General features: G+C 34.5%; 1 long non-coding RNA gene across 1 annotated transcript; it reads left to right on the top strand.

Moving 5' to 3' along the window:
• The first annotated feature begins 234 nt into the window (after window positions 1–234).
• On the top strand, window positions 235–12,820 carry LOC144218409 (uncharacterized). The gene is made up of 3 exons (XR_013331156.1): window positions 235–279; window positions 11,169–11,195; window positions 12,749–12,820. It is a non-coding gene; the product is annotated as an uncharacterized LOC144218409 (long non-coding RNA).
• Window positions 12,821–15,929: the final 3,109 nt, after the last annotated feature.

Below are 15,929 nucleotides of genomic sequence, written 5' to 3'. Positions count from 1 at the left end.
CAAAATCCATCAAAATCAAAATGCATGAACTGGCCCAATAATTCCAGGGATGAGAAATTACAACAGGTATATTTATACCACTATGCTAATATAAATTCTGTACTTTTTGATCTTGCAAGTATGAAAACATTCTAAATGTCTATCAGTGCAGATCCTCTAAATAAATTGTATTTATGAGCCATAGGATTTTTGAGAATAAGATCACATTATTCTATATCGTTGTATTCCTTGCAGGAAGTAGATGTGGACACTCAATCACTTATTTGGATAACTGAAAAAGTAAGTCATAAAAATAAGTTTAAAATACTTATATAAATTGAATCGATTAAATTGTTGACCTGTTATGAGATATAAAATATTATACTAGGCATATGAGAAATAAATAATAAAATTAGATGTGGTGGTTACCCTTACTAAGCAAGTTCAAGAGATTGTAAGGTTAATTTACACAACAATCCTCAAAATCATTAGCAATTTATTATCTATTCTCCATGGTATTAATTAGGGTAAGTGACAGTAAGCAGATACTACATTGTTAGTATATTTTAGATTAACACCTCTATGAATGAGTTATTGTATTAGTTTTCTATTTCTGAGTAACAAGTTTCTGCAAACTCAGCAACGTAAAAGAATATTCACTTATTAGGGTGCCTGGGTGGCTCAGTCGTTGACACTTAAACGACTCAGGTCATGATCTCATGGTTCGTGGGTTCGAGCCCCGTGTCACGCTATTTGCTGACAGCCATCCCAGAGCCTGGAGCCTGTTTGAGATTCTGTATCTCCCTCTCTCTCTGACCCTCTCCTGCTCACTCTCTCTCTCAGAAATAAATAAAAGATTTTTTTAAATAAAAAAAGAATATTCACTTATTATCTACAGGTTTCTAGGTCAGAAGGCCAGGAGGACTTTACTGAGTTCTCTGTTTAGAGTCTCACAAGGCCTTAATCAAGGTGTCATCTGGGCTGGGTTCCTTTATGGAGGTTCAGGACATGAAACTGCTTTCAAGTTCATTAAGATTTTTGCAGAATTATCTTTGCATTTGAAGGACTGAAGATCTCATTTCCTTGCTAGATGTCTGCTAGGGGCAGCTCTCTGCTTCTCGAAGCCATCCACTTTCCTTCTCCGGTGGCCTCTTTATAATAAACCAGTAAGGACAGGTTACACCTTTCTGCTTCTCATCCATCTGATGTCGTCAGTCACACCACCACTGCTGCCAAAGGGTTTGTGTGCACAGATTAGGCCCACCCAAATAGCCTTCCTTTTGATTAACTCAGAGTCCACTGATTATTAACCTAAAAAATATCTGCAAAATCCATTTTTGCAAAGACAAAAGCGTATCACAAAGAGTGTGACTTCTTGTCATATTATCAGTCCCCAGGGTGTCAATTAGCAGGGGTGGGGCACATTTTAGAATTCTTTCTACCATAGTCAAACACACCTATTAGATTAAGTATTATAATCAGGGTAAACTTCAGGAAGATATGTGCCTTGCATGCTTTCCTAAATCTTTTCAACTGCTTTTATAAGGCCTATAAAGGACTCTCAATATATAAGCTTTCCCTTAATTACATTTACATATCAACATAAAGATTTAAATTTAAGACCAATAAAAATGAGAGAAAACCTGAATGTGAGATTAAATTAGATCCAGAAGGCAAGACGTTGCCTGAAAACAGGAAAATATGGAAACTCCATTTTAATAAGTTGATTTTTTTAAAGATATGCAGTTTTCATATTTGTTACATTCACACATTGACAGCACCTGCCCTTTTGTAGCTATAGAGAAGCAAATGAGTTTAGAACCTAGGTTGCAAGCTCAATTAGTTAAAACTGAAAGCTAAAAGATGACCTACATTGTTAATAGCACTCACATCATGAATTGTAATGTTGATCTCAGAGTGTTTGGGGCTGCACACTGTGGTCAACAATATTTTTTAGTTGATAAGCTAGTAGCAGAAACTCAGGAAAAAGAGAAGTTTATGGCTTGCTATAACGGGATATGGAACATTGACCTGGGCCTACAAGCAGCCCTGATTTTCCCCACTTCTTTTCTGCATGGAAAATTCTGAATATGCATCAAATATTAGCTTAGGTGCTACTTTACATAGGAAACACCTATTCCAATGGCACCAAACAAATCTAATGCTTATCTTCTTTACTACTGCACTTTGTACATGTTTACATCAATTATCATCCTTAGTCACAACTCTTTACTTACATATTTTGATTACCTCACTTTTTTTTAAAGCTTATTTACTTATTTTGAGAGAGAGAGAGAGAGAGAGAGACAGTGCGCACACTACGGGAGGGGCAGAGAGAGAGGGAAAGAGAGAACCCAAGCAGGGTTTGCACTCACACCAACACAGGACTCAATCCCACAAACCCTGAGATCTTAACTTGAGCCAGTATCAAGAGTCAGACACCTAACTAACCCAGACACCCTTGATTACCTCACTTTTTATGCAGTCTTCTCAAGACTAGGAATGTGCATGTTCATTTGTATCCTAAATGTCCCAAACTAAATAGAAGATACACAATTCATATTTTGTTAATAATTTCCCTATTACCCAAATATTTTTTATTATTAAATTACCTGCAATGGTGGGTATAGTTTAAACCACAGTTTTCTTTACACACTGTTTGTACTTTAGAGTAATCCCAATTTTATGTAGTCTTTTTGAGAGGGAGATATAGACAGTCCCACAGTTAAAAGTGTGATTTTATGTCTGAGGTCTGACCAGTTTAATCATTCAATTTGTTGGTTTGACCTTGGAGATTGTCCAGGAAAAGAGATTATTTCTATGTTGTGGCTTCCCTATGTCTATGAAAAGTCTACTGGCATATTGAGTGAAATTGCATGGGATTTATATAATTTGTGGAAAATTCCCAGCTATAATTAATTAAGATTTAGCATTCATAAACGTAGAAAGTGTTTGCACTTACTCTATTGCTATTGTAGGTCTTTCCCAAAATTTTATATTGTTTTTCAATAAAGACTTAATACTTTATTTATTGAATAGTTAACAAATATGATTTATTAATACATTTATCTTTTTAAATGTTTCTCTGTTTTTGCTAACAAATATATGCTATTAACTTTTGTATTTTGCCCTTATGGCCGTCAACATTTTAATTTCTTATTTATAATATTCTGTAGCTGTTTTGGAAGTTTTAATTAGAGTGTTATAATCTAAAATATTTTGTTTCAAAATTTAATGCTTTCTATCAAATTATTTTAATTCAAGGATATAGACAATAATTTTTTACTTCAGCATGTTTGTGTAGTTGAGGAATTCCCTGAAAATATCAAAGCTAGAAAATTTGCATTGATATAATACTATTTTCTCATTTGCAAATTTTACCCATATTTTGACAATTGCGCAAATAATGTCTTTTCTAGCAAAAGAAAATTTATAATTATGAAATTGCATTTAGTTGGTGACATGGTTTTCTTTAGACTTCTTTATAAAAGTTCCTGAATTTTTTATTGTACTTGATGAAACTGCCATGTTTGAAGAGCAGAAGCTACAAATTTTGTAAAATATCCTTTAATTTGGTTTGTTTGATGTTTTCTCATGATTAAATATTAGTTATACATTTTCGGCAGGAACACCAAAAAAAGTGATGCTAAATTTATCTGATTGTATCATATCAGGAGAGACACATTATAGATTTATTGGCCATTATTTGCAATGTTTAACTGTGATCGTTTGGTTTGGGTAGTGAGTGCCATGTTTCTTTCCTGTGATGATGTCACTAATTTACCCTTTGCAAGGAATAAGTATCCTGTGGGCAGATAACTTTAAGACTTATGTAAATGTTTTGTACTCTTCACATATTTACCCACTAGTTTAGTATCCCTTAATAATCAGAATCATTTGTTACCAAATGGTGGTTTTCTAATCCCATAATTTCTTTTCATTGATTAGTTGACACTATACTGTAAGGAATAATTTCCCTTTATAGTTTAATTATTTACATATATGCAAATTTATACAAATTGATTTATTGATTCTTACTTTAGTAATTAGGTTGTAATCCTTAACTTTTATACTTATTTTGATGCTTGGATTTCCCTAGCTTTGTGCAATAGATCAAATTTTCCTACATGTGACCCTTGTAAGCTTTTTTTTTTTTTTTTTTCCTTTTGACATGCTCCTGCCATTCTTTGAGCAATTTCTTCTTCGGTATAAGAAAACATCCTAGGCCAGGCATATGCTTTCTTATTCCCTAAGCTCAGTACTTGGCCATTTCTCCAACCCCTTGGTTTCTACTAGTGGAGAAAAATATTCAGTACCCAGAATGGAGGTGCTAGTTTTTTTCATTGTTACTGAGGTGTCATTGCATCCAGACCCTCTCAACTGACAGAAGATATAAAATATAAGTTTATATTAATATACATGTACCCATAAATGTGTGCATGCATAGATATATAAACACACCCAAACCAATTAGTTCATATAGCTTAAGCATGTGCAAATTGACAGATTAAGTCTAGTCAAACCCATTAGGCAACCTGACTTGGTCAAGTAACAAATGGAACACATAAGAAGCTAATAAAGCTGCTTCCTTGACTCAACTGAAATAAAGATTCTGCATAGAAAATTTGGTGGTTCATGTTCTGCAAATAAAACTCCTATGCAACTAAAAAAAGGATCCTGGGTAATTGAGCCTGGAACTAAGTCTCTGAGTAACCCAAAGCTTGCCTGTGATTTATTTCTGCTGCACCATACCCTTTACTGGTATAAAAGTCCTGCATATTTATGTTCTGTAGTCTTATGATTTCTTTCAGTTGTCCAACTTGTGTAATTTTTGCAATATATATTCACTCATATATGTACATCCATTTTTATATCATGCTATCTAGAAATGCATAGACAGAACCACCAGATTTCCTTGATAACTCTAGTCCCAACTCAGTGCTACAATGTTGTTGTTATTCTTTATTCCTTCGCTATTTGTAACTCCCTACTCTGACAGTGAGAAAGCTAGTTCCCATTATCTAAAATACATTCACTTACTTTTAGAATTTTGAATGTATAAAATCAGTTTCAGAAGAACTGTTGTTTTGGGGCGCCTGGGTGGTTCACTCAGTTAAGTGTCCGACTTCGGCTCAGGTCATGATCTCACGGTTCCTGGGTTCGAGCCCCGCATCAGGTTCTGCGCTGACAGCTAGTTCAGAGCCTGGAGCCTCTTTCGGGTTTTGTGTCTCCCTCTCTCTCTGACCCTCCTCTGTTCACGCTGTCTCTATCTCTCTCTCAAAAGTAAATAAAGCATTAAAAAAAAGAACTACTGTTTCTGCAAAATAAATCTACGAATTAAAGTTTAATGTCTGTTTGGAGGGGGTTATTTATTTTTGTTTTTAGCACGAGGATATACAATTCTAATATTGTGTTCAGTACTGACTTGAGTTAATTCTTTTTTATTCTCTTTAGTGTAATTATGTTGTACATTTGAAATAAAGTTTGGTTCATTTGAGTCTGTATTTAATTTTAGAGATTTTCACCCATTTTTAAAATAACTTGTTTTTAAAGTGTATTTATTTTTGAGAGAGAGACAGTGTGAGAGGAGGAGGGACAGAGAGAGAGGGAGACACAGAATCTGAAGCAGGCTCCAGGCTCTGAGCTGTCAATACAGATCCCTACTCGGGGCTCAAACCCAGGAACCATGAGATCATGATCTGAGCTGAAGTCAGACACTCAACCAACTGAGCCACCTAGGCACCTCTTTTTTCACCCATTCTTTATGGATTTTATTTATTTATTTATTTATTTATTTATTTATTTATTTATCTATTCATTTATTTGTTTACTTATTTATGAGTGTATAAAATTTAAAATGGTTTAAAGTGGCAGGGCTATGCAAAAAATATACTAAAGGAAATATTATGGGCAACTGGGTGGCTCATTGGGTTAAGCATCTGACTTTGGCTCAGGTCATGATCTCCCAGTTCATGAGTTTGAGCACCACATGGGGCTCTATGCTGTCAGTGTGGAGCCCACTTCCAATCCTCTGTCTCTCTTTACCCTTCCCTCACTCGTGCATTATGCATGCTCTCTCCCTCTCTCTCTCAAAAAATAAATAAACCCCAATGTTCATAGCAGCACTCTCAACAATAGCCAAAACATGGAAAGAGCCTAAGTGTCCATCAATGGATGAATGGATCAAGAAGATGTGGTTTATGTATACCATGGCAATGAGAAACAATGAAATCTGGCCATGTGTAGCAACATGGATGGACCTTGAGGGTTTTATGCTGAGCGAAATAAGTCAGGCAGAGAAGGACAAATATCATATGTTTGCACGTATAGGAGGATTAGGAAGAACTTAACTGAGGAACAAGGGGGAGAAGAAGGGGGGAAATGGTGAGGGAGAGGGAGAGAGGCAAACCATGAGAGACTCTTGAATGATGAGAGCAAACTGAGGACTGATGGATGTTGGGGGGAGGGAGGGATGGGCATGGAGGAGGGCACTTGTGGGGATGAGCATTGGGTGTTATGTGGAAACTAATTTGACAATAAACTATTTGTAAAAAAAATAATTTTCAATGATAGGATGTTTAATAATAAATAAATAAATAAATAAATAAATAAATAAACACTTTTTTTTCCCTAAAGATTAAAAAAAATGTTATCTTCCCAAATTCCTGGTATTCTTTCTATCTCATTTTTCCATGTCCTATAGGTAACCGATTTCATTAATCTCTCAATTACCTTCCTTGTGTCTTTTTATTCTAAACTGCGAATAGACATGTATTTTCTCATTCTTCTTTTTCTTTGCACATGAAAAAAGCATACCATAGATCTGGGATCAGCAACATTTTCTGTCAAGGGACAGATAAATAATTGTAGGTTTGCTGGACTAAGAGGCAAATCAAGGCTGTTATAAAGATCTTACTATAGCAAGAGAGAAAAAAAATCCACAACTTTTAATTGATAATTTTAAAATATAAAAATAAAAATCACATGTGCTTTTGGAGTACATATTTATTTACTAGAAGAATGGAATTGTTTAGGGGGAGTTTTTTTTTCTTAATTAGTGTTCAAAGTCAGTGTTCATTAACAAAATCGATTGCACAGCTTCCTCTGTTAATGCTGATAAAATTAAATTTTATTTGTCATCTTCAAATGTGTCTTTTCTCATAAATAAATACTACTAAATTCTGTTATCCGTTTATGAGTGTATGTTTTTTTTAATGTTTTTATTTCTGAGAGAGAGAGAGGAGAGAGAGAGTGAGCAGGGGAGGGTCAGAGGTAGAGGGAGACACAGAATCTGAAACAGGCTCCAAGCTCTGAGCTGGCTGTCAGCACAGAGCCCGACACGGGGCTCAAACCCACTGAGATCATAACCTGAGCCGAAGTTGGACGCTTAACCAACTGAGCCACCCAGGCGCCCGAACGTACGGTTTTAACTGAGCATGTTTACCCGTTGGAAGGCATTTCTAGATTTATATTCAATTTTTCTTCTGAAATATACCCTTTAGCATGTCATCACATTGCAGATCAGTCAATTCCAGTTGAAGCTTAGAAGCTTCCCAATTTACACAGGTAGATGGATTGCAAAATATCCAAATTTCCTTTGTGCTTACACTGAGGTCCCCAAAATGCTGTTAGCATGTAATGTAAAAAATATAATTACTGCAGATTTTTGTGGGAGCAGAGATCTTTCTCTTTATTTTAACTTTTGACAGGATAAAAAGTATATTAAGTCACTTGACATTACTTGTGATTCAAACATCAGTCATTCTGTCTTTTCTTTAAATTTTTAAATTTTTTTTAAATTTATTTCTGAGAGAGAGAGAGAGAGAGAGAGCATGAACAGGAAAGGGTCAGAGAGAGAGGGAGACACAGAATCCAAAGCAGGCTCCAGCCTCTGAGCTAGCTGTCAGCATAGAGCCCGACGCGGGGCTCGAACCCACCAAATGTGAGATCATGACCTGAGCCGACTGAGCCACCCAGGTGCCCCAAAAATCAGTCATTCTCAAAATGACTTTTCCACAATATGTTTCAAATGTAAACAGTTATTTTACCTTGTAATTTTAGATGAAATTCACTAAGAAGTATTTCCAAGTATATAGCAAAATCTAATTTCCAAAAATCATTCAGTGTTAAATAATAGTCATTGAAAATGGTTCTTCCAATTGAGAAGAACTTCAATTTTGGTCTTGAGCTCAATACATTGAAACAAAACTTCAGCAATGCTAAAGCATAAAACTGGTGTGTTGTAGGACAAATAGGGATATTAAGCTTCTATTATAATAAAAAATCCCAGAAATAACAATGACTAAGTACACAAGTGTGAATGTCATTTGCCATTGAAACCACTAGCTTACTTGTACATGCTAAAGTCATATATTTTAAAAACTCCTCAAAGTATCTGCTAATAAATAATGCAATTAATACTATGGACTTTAAATACCTTAATTTTTCATAATCTTTGGAAATTTATACAAAGGAAGTCTCTTTTTTTCCTATTCCACACATATTTTTACTGCCATGAATTTTAATGCTTCTTAGCAGATTTCACTTCAGTTTATACTAATTTAGTATTTTACCAACTTCCAAAAGGTGTTTGCCTATAATTGTTCATGAAGACTATTCATACAGGATAGTTATCTAATTTTTCAGTCACTTTATCCCTGACAGTAACGCCCTGAATAAATAACAGAGCAGGAGCACAATTACATCTTTGTAGTTTTCAAAGTGCAAACTGTAGATTTCAAAACGCAAACAACAAAAAAAATTATTTGCTTTTTTTTCATTTCTCTTCTTCGTTTTTAAGTTTTTATTTTAATTTCAGTTAGTTCACATACAGTATTATATTACTTTCGGGTGTACAATAGAGTGATTCAACAATGCCATACATTACCCATTTCTTTTCACTTTTAACAAATATTTAGTGACTACTAAGTATGAGATACTATAGAATTTAGGGTCATTTACTTTTTATGTGGAAATGATTGTGTTTTATATTTCATATCAACACAGATCACTGTAGAAATGTGAAAAATACTATATTTGGTAGTTTGGTCCTAATTAACAGTTGGTGTTGCTCCCAGTGTTCTCAACCCTCCAAGAAACTCTTCTCACTGAAAGTGACATATTCTTAAATAAGTTCATTTTCTCTGGATACATTTCTTTGATTCAACCAAATAGTATTTAATTAATTACCTATCTGTGAATATCTTTCATTATGTGGCTAGCACATGAACCACTGAAACCTTACTTTCATCCTAGCTTCACTTTTAATTTTTATTGTTGTGAAGAAATTCTGCTGTGATAAGCTATCCTATTATAAATATTCTAATTTTTCCAGTCACTGATTTCCTGTGAGTTGAGAATATTGTGATAAGTGCTTACAATTTGAAAACAAAACACAGTCAGACCAATTTTAAAAAGAGGTAAAGGAATCATATAAAATTTTATGAAAGAAGATATACAAATATCCAATAAGCAAATGAAATCATGCATGGCATCATTAGTGATTAATATGTCAAAACCACAATGAGATACCACCTCACACTCACTAGGATAGCTTTAGTTAAAAAAAAAGTAAACAATAAAAAGTGGTGGTAAGAATGTTAGGAAATTGAAACACTTGTGCATTGCTAGTGGGAATGTAAAATTATGTTCCAGTTTGGAAAACAATTTAACAGTTTCTTAAAAACTTCAATCTAATTTTACCATAGACCCAACAATTTCATATTTAGATATTTATGCAAAAGAAATTAAAATTTTTATATACACAAAGATTTGTACACAGATATTCTTTGAAGCATTTTTTATGAGAGTCAAAAATTGGCTCCTGTCTGACACGAGTACCTGGGGAACAATAGTGTTTTTTTCTGTTAGTCATAATGGGGGCTTATGCATTCCACATATGTAAGAAGTCTGCCTCATAATGAATTAATTCAGTGGGAACAGAGACCCTTTTTAGAGTTTTGTTTTCTTTTGTTTTCCAGTCTTCCAAAGTACTATGGAAAAAGTTACACTTAAACACAGAAAACATTTATTTTTCTTTAATGTTTATTTATTTTTGAGAGAGATAGTGTGTGTTAGGTCAAAGTTGGCCGCTTAACCAACTGAGCTACCCATGTGTCCCCAAAACAGAAAACATTTGTAATAGGATTCTTGATTTCTGGAATCAAGCCCAAGTGGAAAATTCTTTACTACTGTTTTTGGTCAAGGAAGTAAGATAATAATAGTATCACAATTCTGTTAGAAATACAGATAGTAGAGAAAGATTCATGGATGATTCCTATCATATTTCCACTAGTACCATATTTTGGCCAGTACAAAGAGTAGATGGATAATAACCATAAATTACTGGAAACGTAGTCTTATCCTTATGTCATTCTCAGATGTGAATACAAATGAAGTATTCTTAACTCTAACAAATTAATGCAGCTCATGGCACCTTCTATATAGGTACCTGCAACTATTGACCTAAATAATCCCTTCACCTCCATTTATATAAGAAAGATAATCACAAGCAGTTTGTCTTTACCTAACAAAAGCAGTTTAATACTTGCATTGTTTCAGTTATTATAACTCTTCTATCACAATATTGCCTGGAAAATGCTTCATAATATTACCCCAGAAATAATATCTCTGGAATAATATTATCCCAGAAGACATGTGGCTATACATTAGAGTACTTATTTATATTTAGCTATATGTTCCTCACAAACCAGAAGTAGCATGCAATCTAGAAGCCTTAATAAAACACTTGCATGCCAGAAGGAGGATAAATTTTGGAAGGTATCTGGTTTGCCATATTGGAGAAAATCCTAGGAATCCAATGGTCTTGGGAAAAGTGTGTCTTTTTCTAAAGTGAGGTAAATTTTGGTGTATTTTATGCCACACACTACAAAAAAAGCCATATATTTGAGGAGGTGCATTTTGAATTCTGGAGATATCATACACCATATTTGGACATACTATTCAGAACACTACTTTTTAAGTTCTTAGAATTAATAAATAACAAGGGAAACATTTATTAAACCAGGAAAAATATCTTTAGTAAATAATTAAAAAAAAACAATTCCTTTTTGGGCCAAATTTGCTGCATCCCATAAATTTTGCTATATTGTGTTTCCATTTGCATTTACCTAAAGTTTTTTTTTTCTATTTTCCTTTTGTTTTCTTCTTGGACCCATTGGTTGTTCAAGAACATGCTGTTTGATCTCTATATACTTGTGAGTTTTCCAGTTTTCTTCTTGTAATTGATTTTTAATTTCATACTAGTTTGGTTGGAAAAGATGCTTACATGGTGGCCTAACTTATAACTTATCCTAGAGAATTTACATGTATGTTTAAGAAAATGTATATTCAGATGTTATTGTATAGAATGTTCTATACATGTCTGTTAGATCTATCTGATCTAACTGTGCTTTAAGTTCAATGTTACCATATTGATTTTCTGTAACTTATCCATTGTTGAAAGTAGGGTATTGAAGTTCCCTGCTATGACTGCTATTTCTTCCTTCAAATCTGTTAATATTATGCTTAATATATTTACGTGCTCTGATATTGAGTTTCATAAATATTACAATAGTTACATTTTCTTGATCAATTAACCCTTATTATTATATAATGACCTCCTTTTGCTAATAACAGTCTTGGGATTATAGTTTGTTTTGTCTAATGTACTATAGCTACCACTGTTTTCTTTTGGTTTCCAATTGCATGGCATATATTTTTAAATCTCTTCACTTTAAGTGTACATTGAGACTTTTTTTCCATTATAGTTTATTGTCAAGTAGGTTTACATATAACACCCAGTGCTTTGTTGAGACTTTTTAAAATCTGTTTAGCAATTTAATGTGGAGTTTTTTAGGGGGAGAATTTAGACCATTTTACATTTAAATAGTTAACAATAGGTATGGATTTACTACACCATTTTGTTATTGTTTTTAGTTTTTAGTTTGTTTTTATTTTGTTTTGTTTTGCTATTCTTACCTCCTCATTCTCTTTCTTTGTTATTTGATGATTTTCTGTAGCGGTGTGATTTGATTTTTTTCCCCTCTTTTGTGACTCTACTATAAAGATTTGCTTTGTTATTACCATGATGAGCACATAAATACCTTATGGACATAACAGTCAATTTTCAGCTGATAGTAATAACTGTGAACACATATGGAAAGCTCTACATTTTTATGTTAATCTCTATCTTTCGCATTTGATGGCACAATTTACCTCTTTTTGTAGTGTTCTTAATGGCTCCCAGTAGTTAAGGTATCACAAAGAGAGGATCCTAGTACCTACATGGAGGCTAATTAGAAACTGGGCCTCAGTACCTGAGGAAGTGCACAGTCGAATCCTTTCTAGAAAGAAACTGGGAAATAGGCAACTTTGCCTATTCCTTGTGCTCTGAGGCTAGCTGCATAGCTGTGGGATATGCTCCTGTTACTGTTTACAACTGCTTCTTTGTTTGCTGTAGTCTTATGGGACTCATGAGGACAAGTCCTTTAATCTTTCAGAGGTGGGAGTTCTTAGGGGCTCATACCTAAGGTGGGAGCCTTAAAACCTGAGGTGGTGAATATGAGGTCCAAACCGTGAGCTCCCCAGGGAAAAGCCGGGAGTTAGGGGTTTCCTGTTGATTACATATGTGACATTGATGGGGTTTGTCATGAGAGTATGTCTCATCCTTTCCTATACATTTCAATATGGTATTTTCTCAGTTGTCTAATGGATAAGAGGCACTCAAGTCAATCTGGATTTCTCTCACATGGACTTACTCTATTTACAGCTTTGCATTCAGTGCCTCTACGGGAAGAGAGAAATTAAGGAGCCTCCTATGGCATCTTCTGGTCTAATAACATCTTCATCATCAAAATTTAAAGAAAATAAAAGTATCTTGCAAAGAGGATAAAGTAAAAGATGATAATATGCATCATGTAAGAGTTCTAGAATAAAAAATCAAAAGCAATGCAGTAGAAGGAATATATGAAAAAGTAATTACAGAGAAATTTCCAGTACTTAAGACCTGTTTCCAGATAGAAAGTACACTCCAGTAACTTAGAAGAGTAAACTTAAATCAACATACCCAAGGGCCCTATTCTGAAGATACAAAGAAGGAATCAATGCAGAATTCTCATGGTGATAAGATACAAGAAAATAAATGAGAATTCTCAGAAAATTCTGAGAGAGGGGCGCCTGGGTGGCTTAGTCGGTTAAGCATCCGACTTTCGCTTAGGTCATGATCTCACGGTTGGTGGGTTCAAGCCCCGCATTGGGCTCTGTGCTGACTGCCAGCTCAGAGCCTGGAGCCTCTTTCGGTCTGTGACTCCCTCTCTCTCTGACCCTCCCCTGCTCACGCTGTCTCTCTCTCTCCTAGAAATAAATAAAACATAAAAATTAAAAAAAAAAAAGAAAAGAAAATTCTGAGAGAAAAATAAATTGCTTATAAATGAAAAATAATTTGGTGACAGAATTTTCCTTATGAACTCGAAGACAATAGTCAAATAATATTTTTAAATAATAATGGAAAGTATTGATCAACTTCAAATTCATACATAAACTATTATCAAAGATGAATATAAAATAATGACATTTTCTGATAGAAAAATAAGACTACTTTTTATACACTGTGACACAGCAAACTATTAAAAATATTGCTAGCAAGTATGAAAGTGAACCAACAAGAGGAAGGAATAAAATAGCACACTGCTTTAGAAATTGGCATATTATTTCAGAAAATTTAGCCACCTATTGATTATATAAATAACAACTTTTGTGTGTGTGTGTTCAGCAAGCTAGCAAAATTAAAACTCTAAACAGTAAGAATCTGAGAATGGGAGAGTTTTAATGGGATATGGTTGGAACAGAAATATAAATATTGAATGACTTGAAACATTTTTATTAAAAAATTATAAACAAATAGGTAACTGTGGTCAACAGTATGTGTGACAGGTAACACCTCTCTCCGCATTCTAATTGTAGAACCTTTTTATTGTGTTCTATTCTATTACGTAGAAACGTTATTTACATGGCAAAAAGTAACTTTGCAGAATGATTGAGTTAAGCATGTTGAGATGGGATAATAATTTTGTATTCTCTGAATGGGCCCAATATAATCACAAGGTGATTTCCTTTATAAAGGAAAGAGGCAGAAGGGCCAAAGAAGGAGATGTAACAATGTAAGGAGAAGTCAGAAATGCAGAGAAAGACTGAAAGTTGCTGTACTGTTGGCTTTGAAGATGGAATAGAGGTGTAAAGCCAAGGAAGGCAAATTGCTTTTAGACGCTGGAAAAGGAAACAGATAGATTCTTCCCTAAAGCTTTAAGAAGAAATACAGCTGTGCTGACACCTGGATTTTAGTCCCATTAGGCCCATTCAGATTTCTGACCTTCAGAGCTATAAAAGCACAAATGTGTGGGTTTAAGCCACTATGGCTGTGCTATTTTGTTACACCAGAAGAGGAAACTAAGACACCATAATGCCTTTATATATGGTCTATGCGTTGTGATCTTCTTCAGAAAAGTAAAGTGTGAAAAGGAGGAGAAAGAGTATAACTTTACAGTGGAGAACCAGACATACACTCTCTCAGCTTTGTGATTTAACTCAACATCATAAGTAAGTGAAATTAATAGCATTTACCCTTAACGTGATACAATAAGCATGACAGTTAACCTCTGTGATCTTTCTCTTTAAAACCCATAACTCCAGGGGGGCGCCTGGGTGGCTTCGTCGGTTAAGCATCCGACTTTCGCTTAGGTCATGATCTCGCGTTCGTGGGTTCGAGCCCCGCGTCGGGCTCTGTGCTGACTGCCAGCTCAGAGCCTGGAGCCTGTTTCAGTCTGTGTCTCCCTCTCTCTCTCTGACCCTCCCCTGGTCACGCTGTCTCTCTCTCTCTATCTCTCTTCTAGAAATAAATAAAAAGATTAAAAAAATAAATAAATAAAACCCATAACTCCAATATAATGGTTGAAAACAACTATCAGAAAACCCTAACTTGTAAGACATTCTATAAAACACATGACTAGTACTCTTCAAAACATCTCAAGGGTCATCAAAAACAAAAATCTGGGAAGCTGTCCCAGCAAGATGATATTAAGGAGATTGGGGAGAAAAAGTCGTAATGTGGTATCTTGGATTGTATCCTGGTACAGGAAATAACATTAGATAAACACATACACAAAATCTGAACAAAGTATGGACTTACTGTTTCATCAATTGTGACAAATTTGTCATATTAATGTAAGATGTTAACTATAGGGAAAACTGAGTGTGGTGGGAAATATATAAATTTTTTTGCAACTTTTTTTAATAAATCTAATGTATTTTAAAATAAAACATTTATATACTTACCTGGTTGGTGATAGTCACACCTATAACAAAACTGATAACATACCTGTAAAATTATATGCTGGAAAGGTCACCTAAAATGATTGATGTAAGAATAATGACACTATGTTTGGAAAATATGAAGGGAAAACAGTAGGTATAAAAGTGGAATTTTAGCTGGAGATCAGCTGATTCAGGTTGGATTCAGTTTGGCAGTTCTACTACAAGCTGCCATTCCAGCTGGGTTTGCATTCTGAAGATGGCTTGATTCAGATCTCCACATGTGATCATTCTGGGTACGGCAGCTGTCTAGGAGAAGCATTTCTCATGGAAATGACAGAGAAGTAAAAGGCAAGCCCGATTGTGTAAGCTCATTATGTGCCCTACTTCCACAAAATCTGCTAAGAATACATGATTTAAAGCTAGTTAAGTCAGTAAAGAATCAAGAATGTTCACTCTGATGGACACATGGATGGCTCAGTTGGATGAGTAACTGAATCTTGATTTTGGCTCAGGTTAGAATCTCAGGGCTTTGCAATCAAGTCCCAGATTAGACTCCACATGTGGAAAATCCTTAAGACTCTTTCCCTTGATACCTCTCCTGACTCTCTCACCCTCTCTCTGAAAAAAAAAAAAAAAAAAAA

This window comes from Crocuta crocuta, unplaced genomic scaffold (assembly GCF_008692635.1).
Source record: "Crocuta crocuta isolate KB4526 unplaced genomic scaffold, BGI_CrCroc_1.0 scaffold199, whole genome shotgun sequence".
In the NCBI taxonomy this organism is placed as follows: Eukaryota; Metazoa; Chordata; class Mammalia; order Carnivora; family Hyaenidae; genus Crocuta; species Crocuta crocuta.
This window is presented reverse-complemented; position numbering and strand designations above follow the sequence as displayed.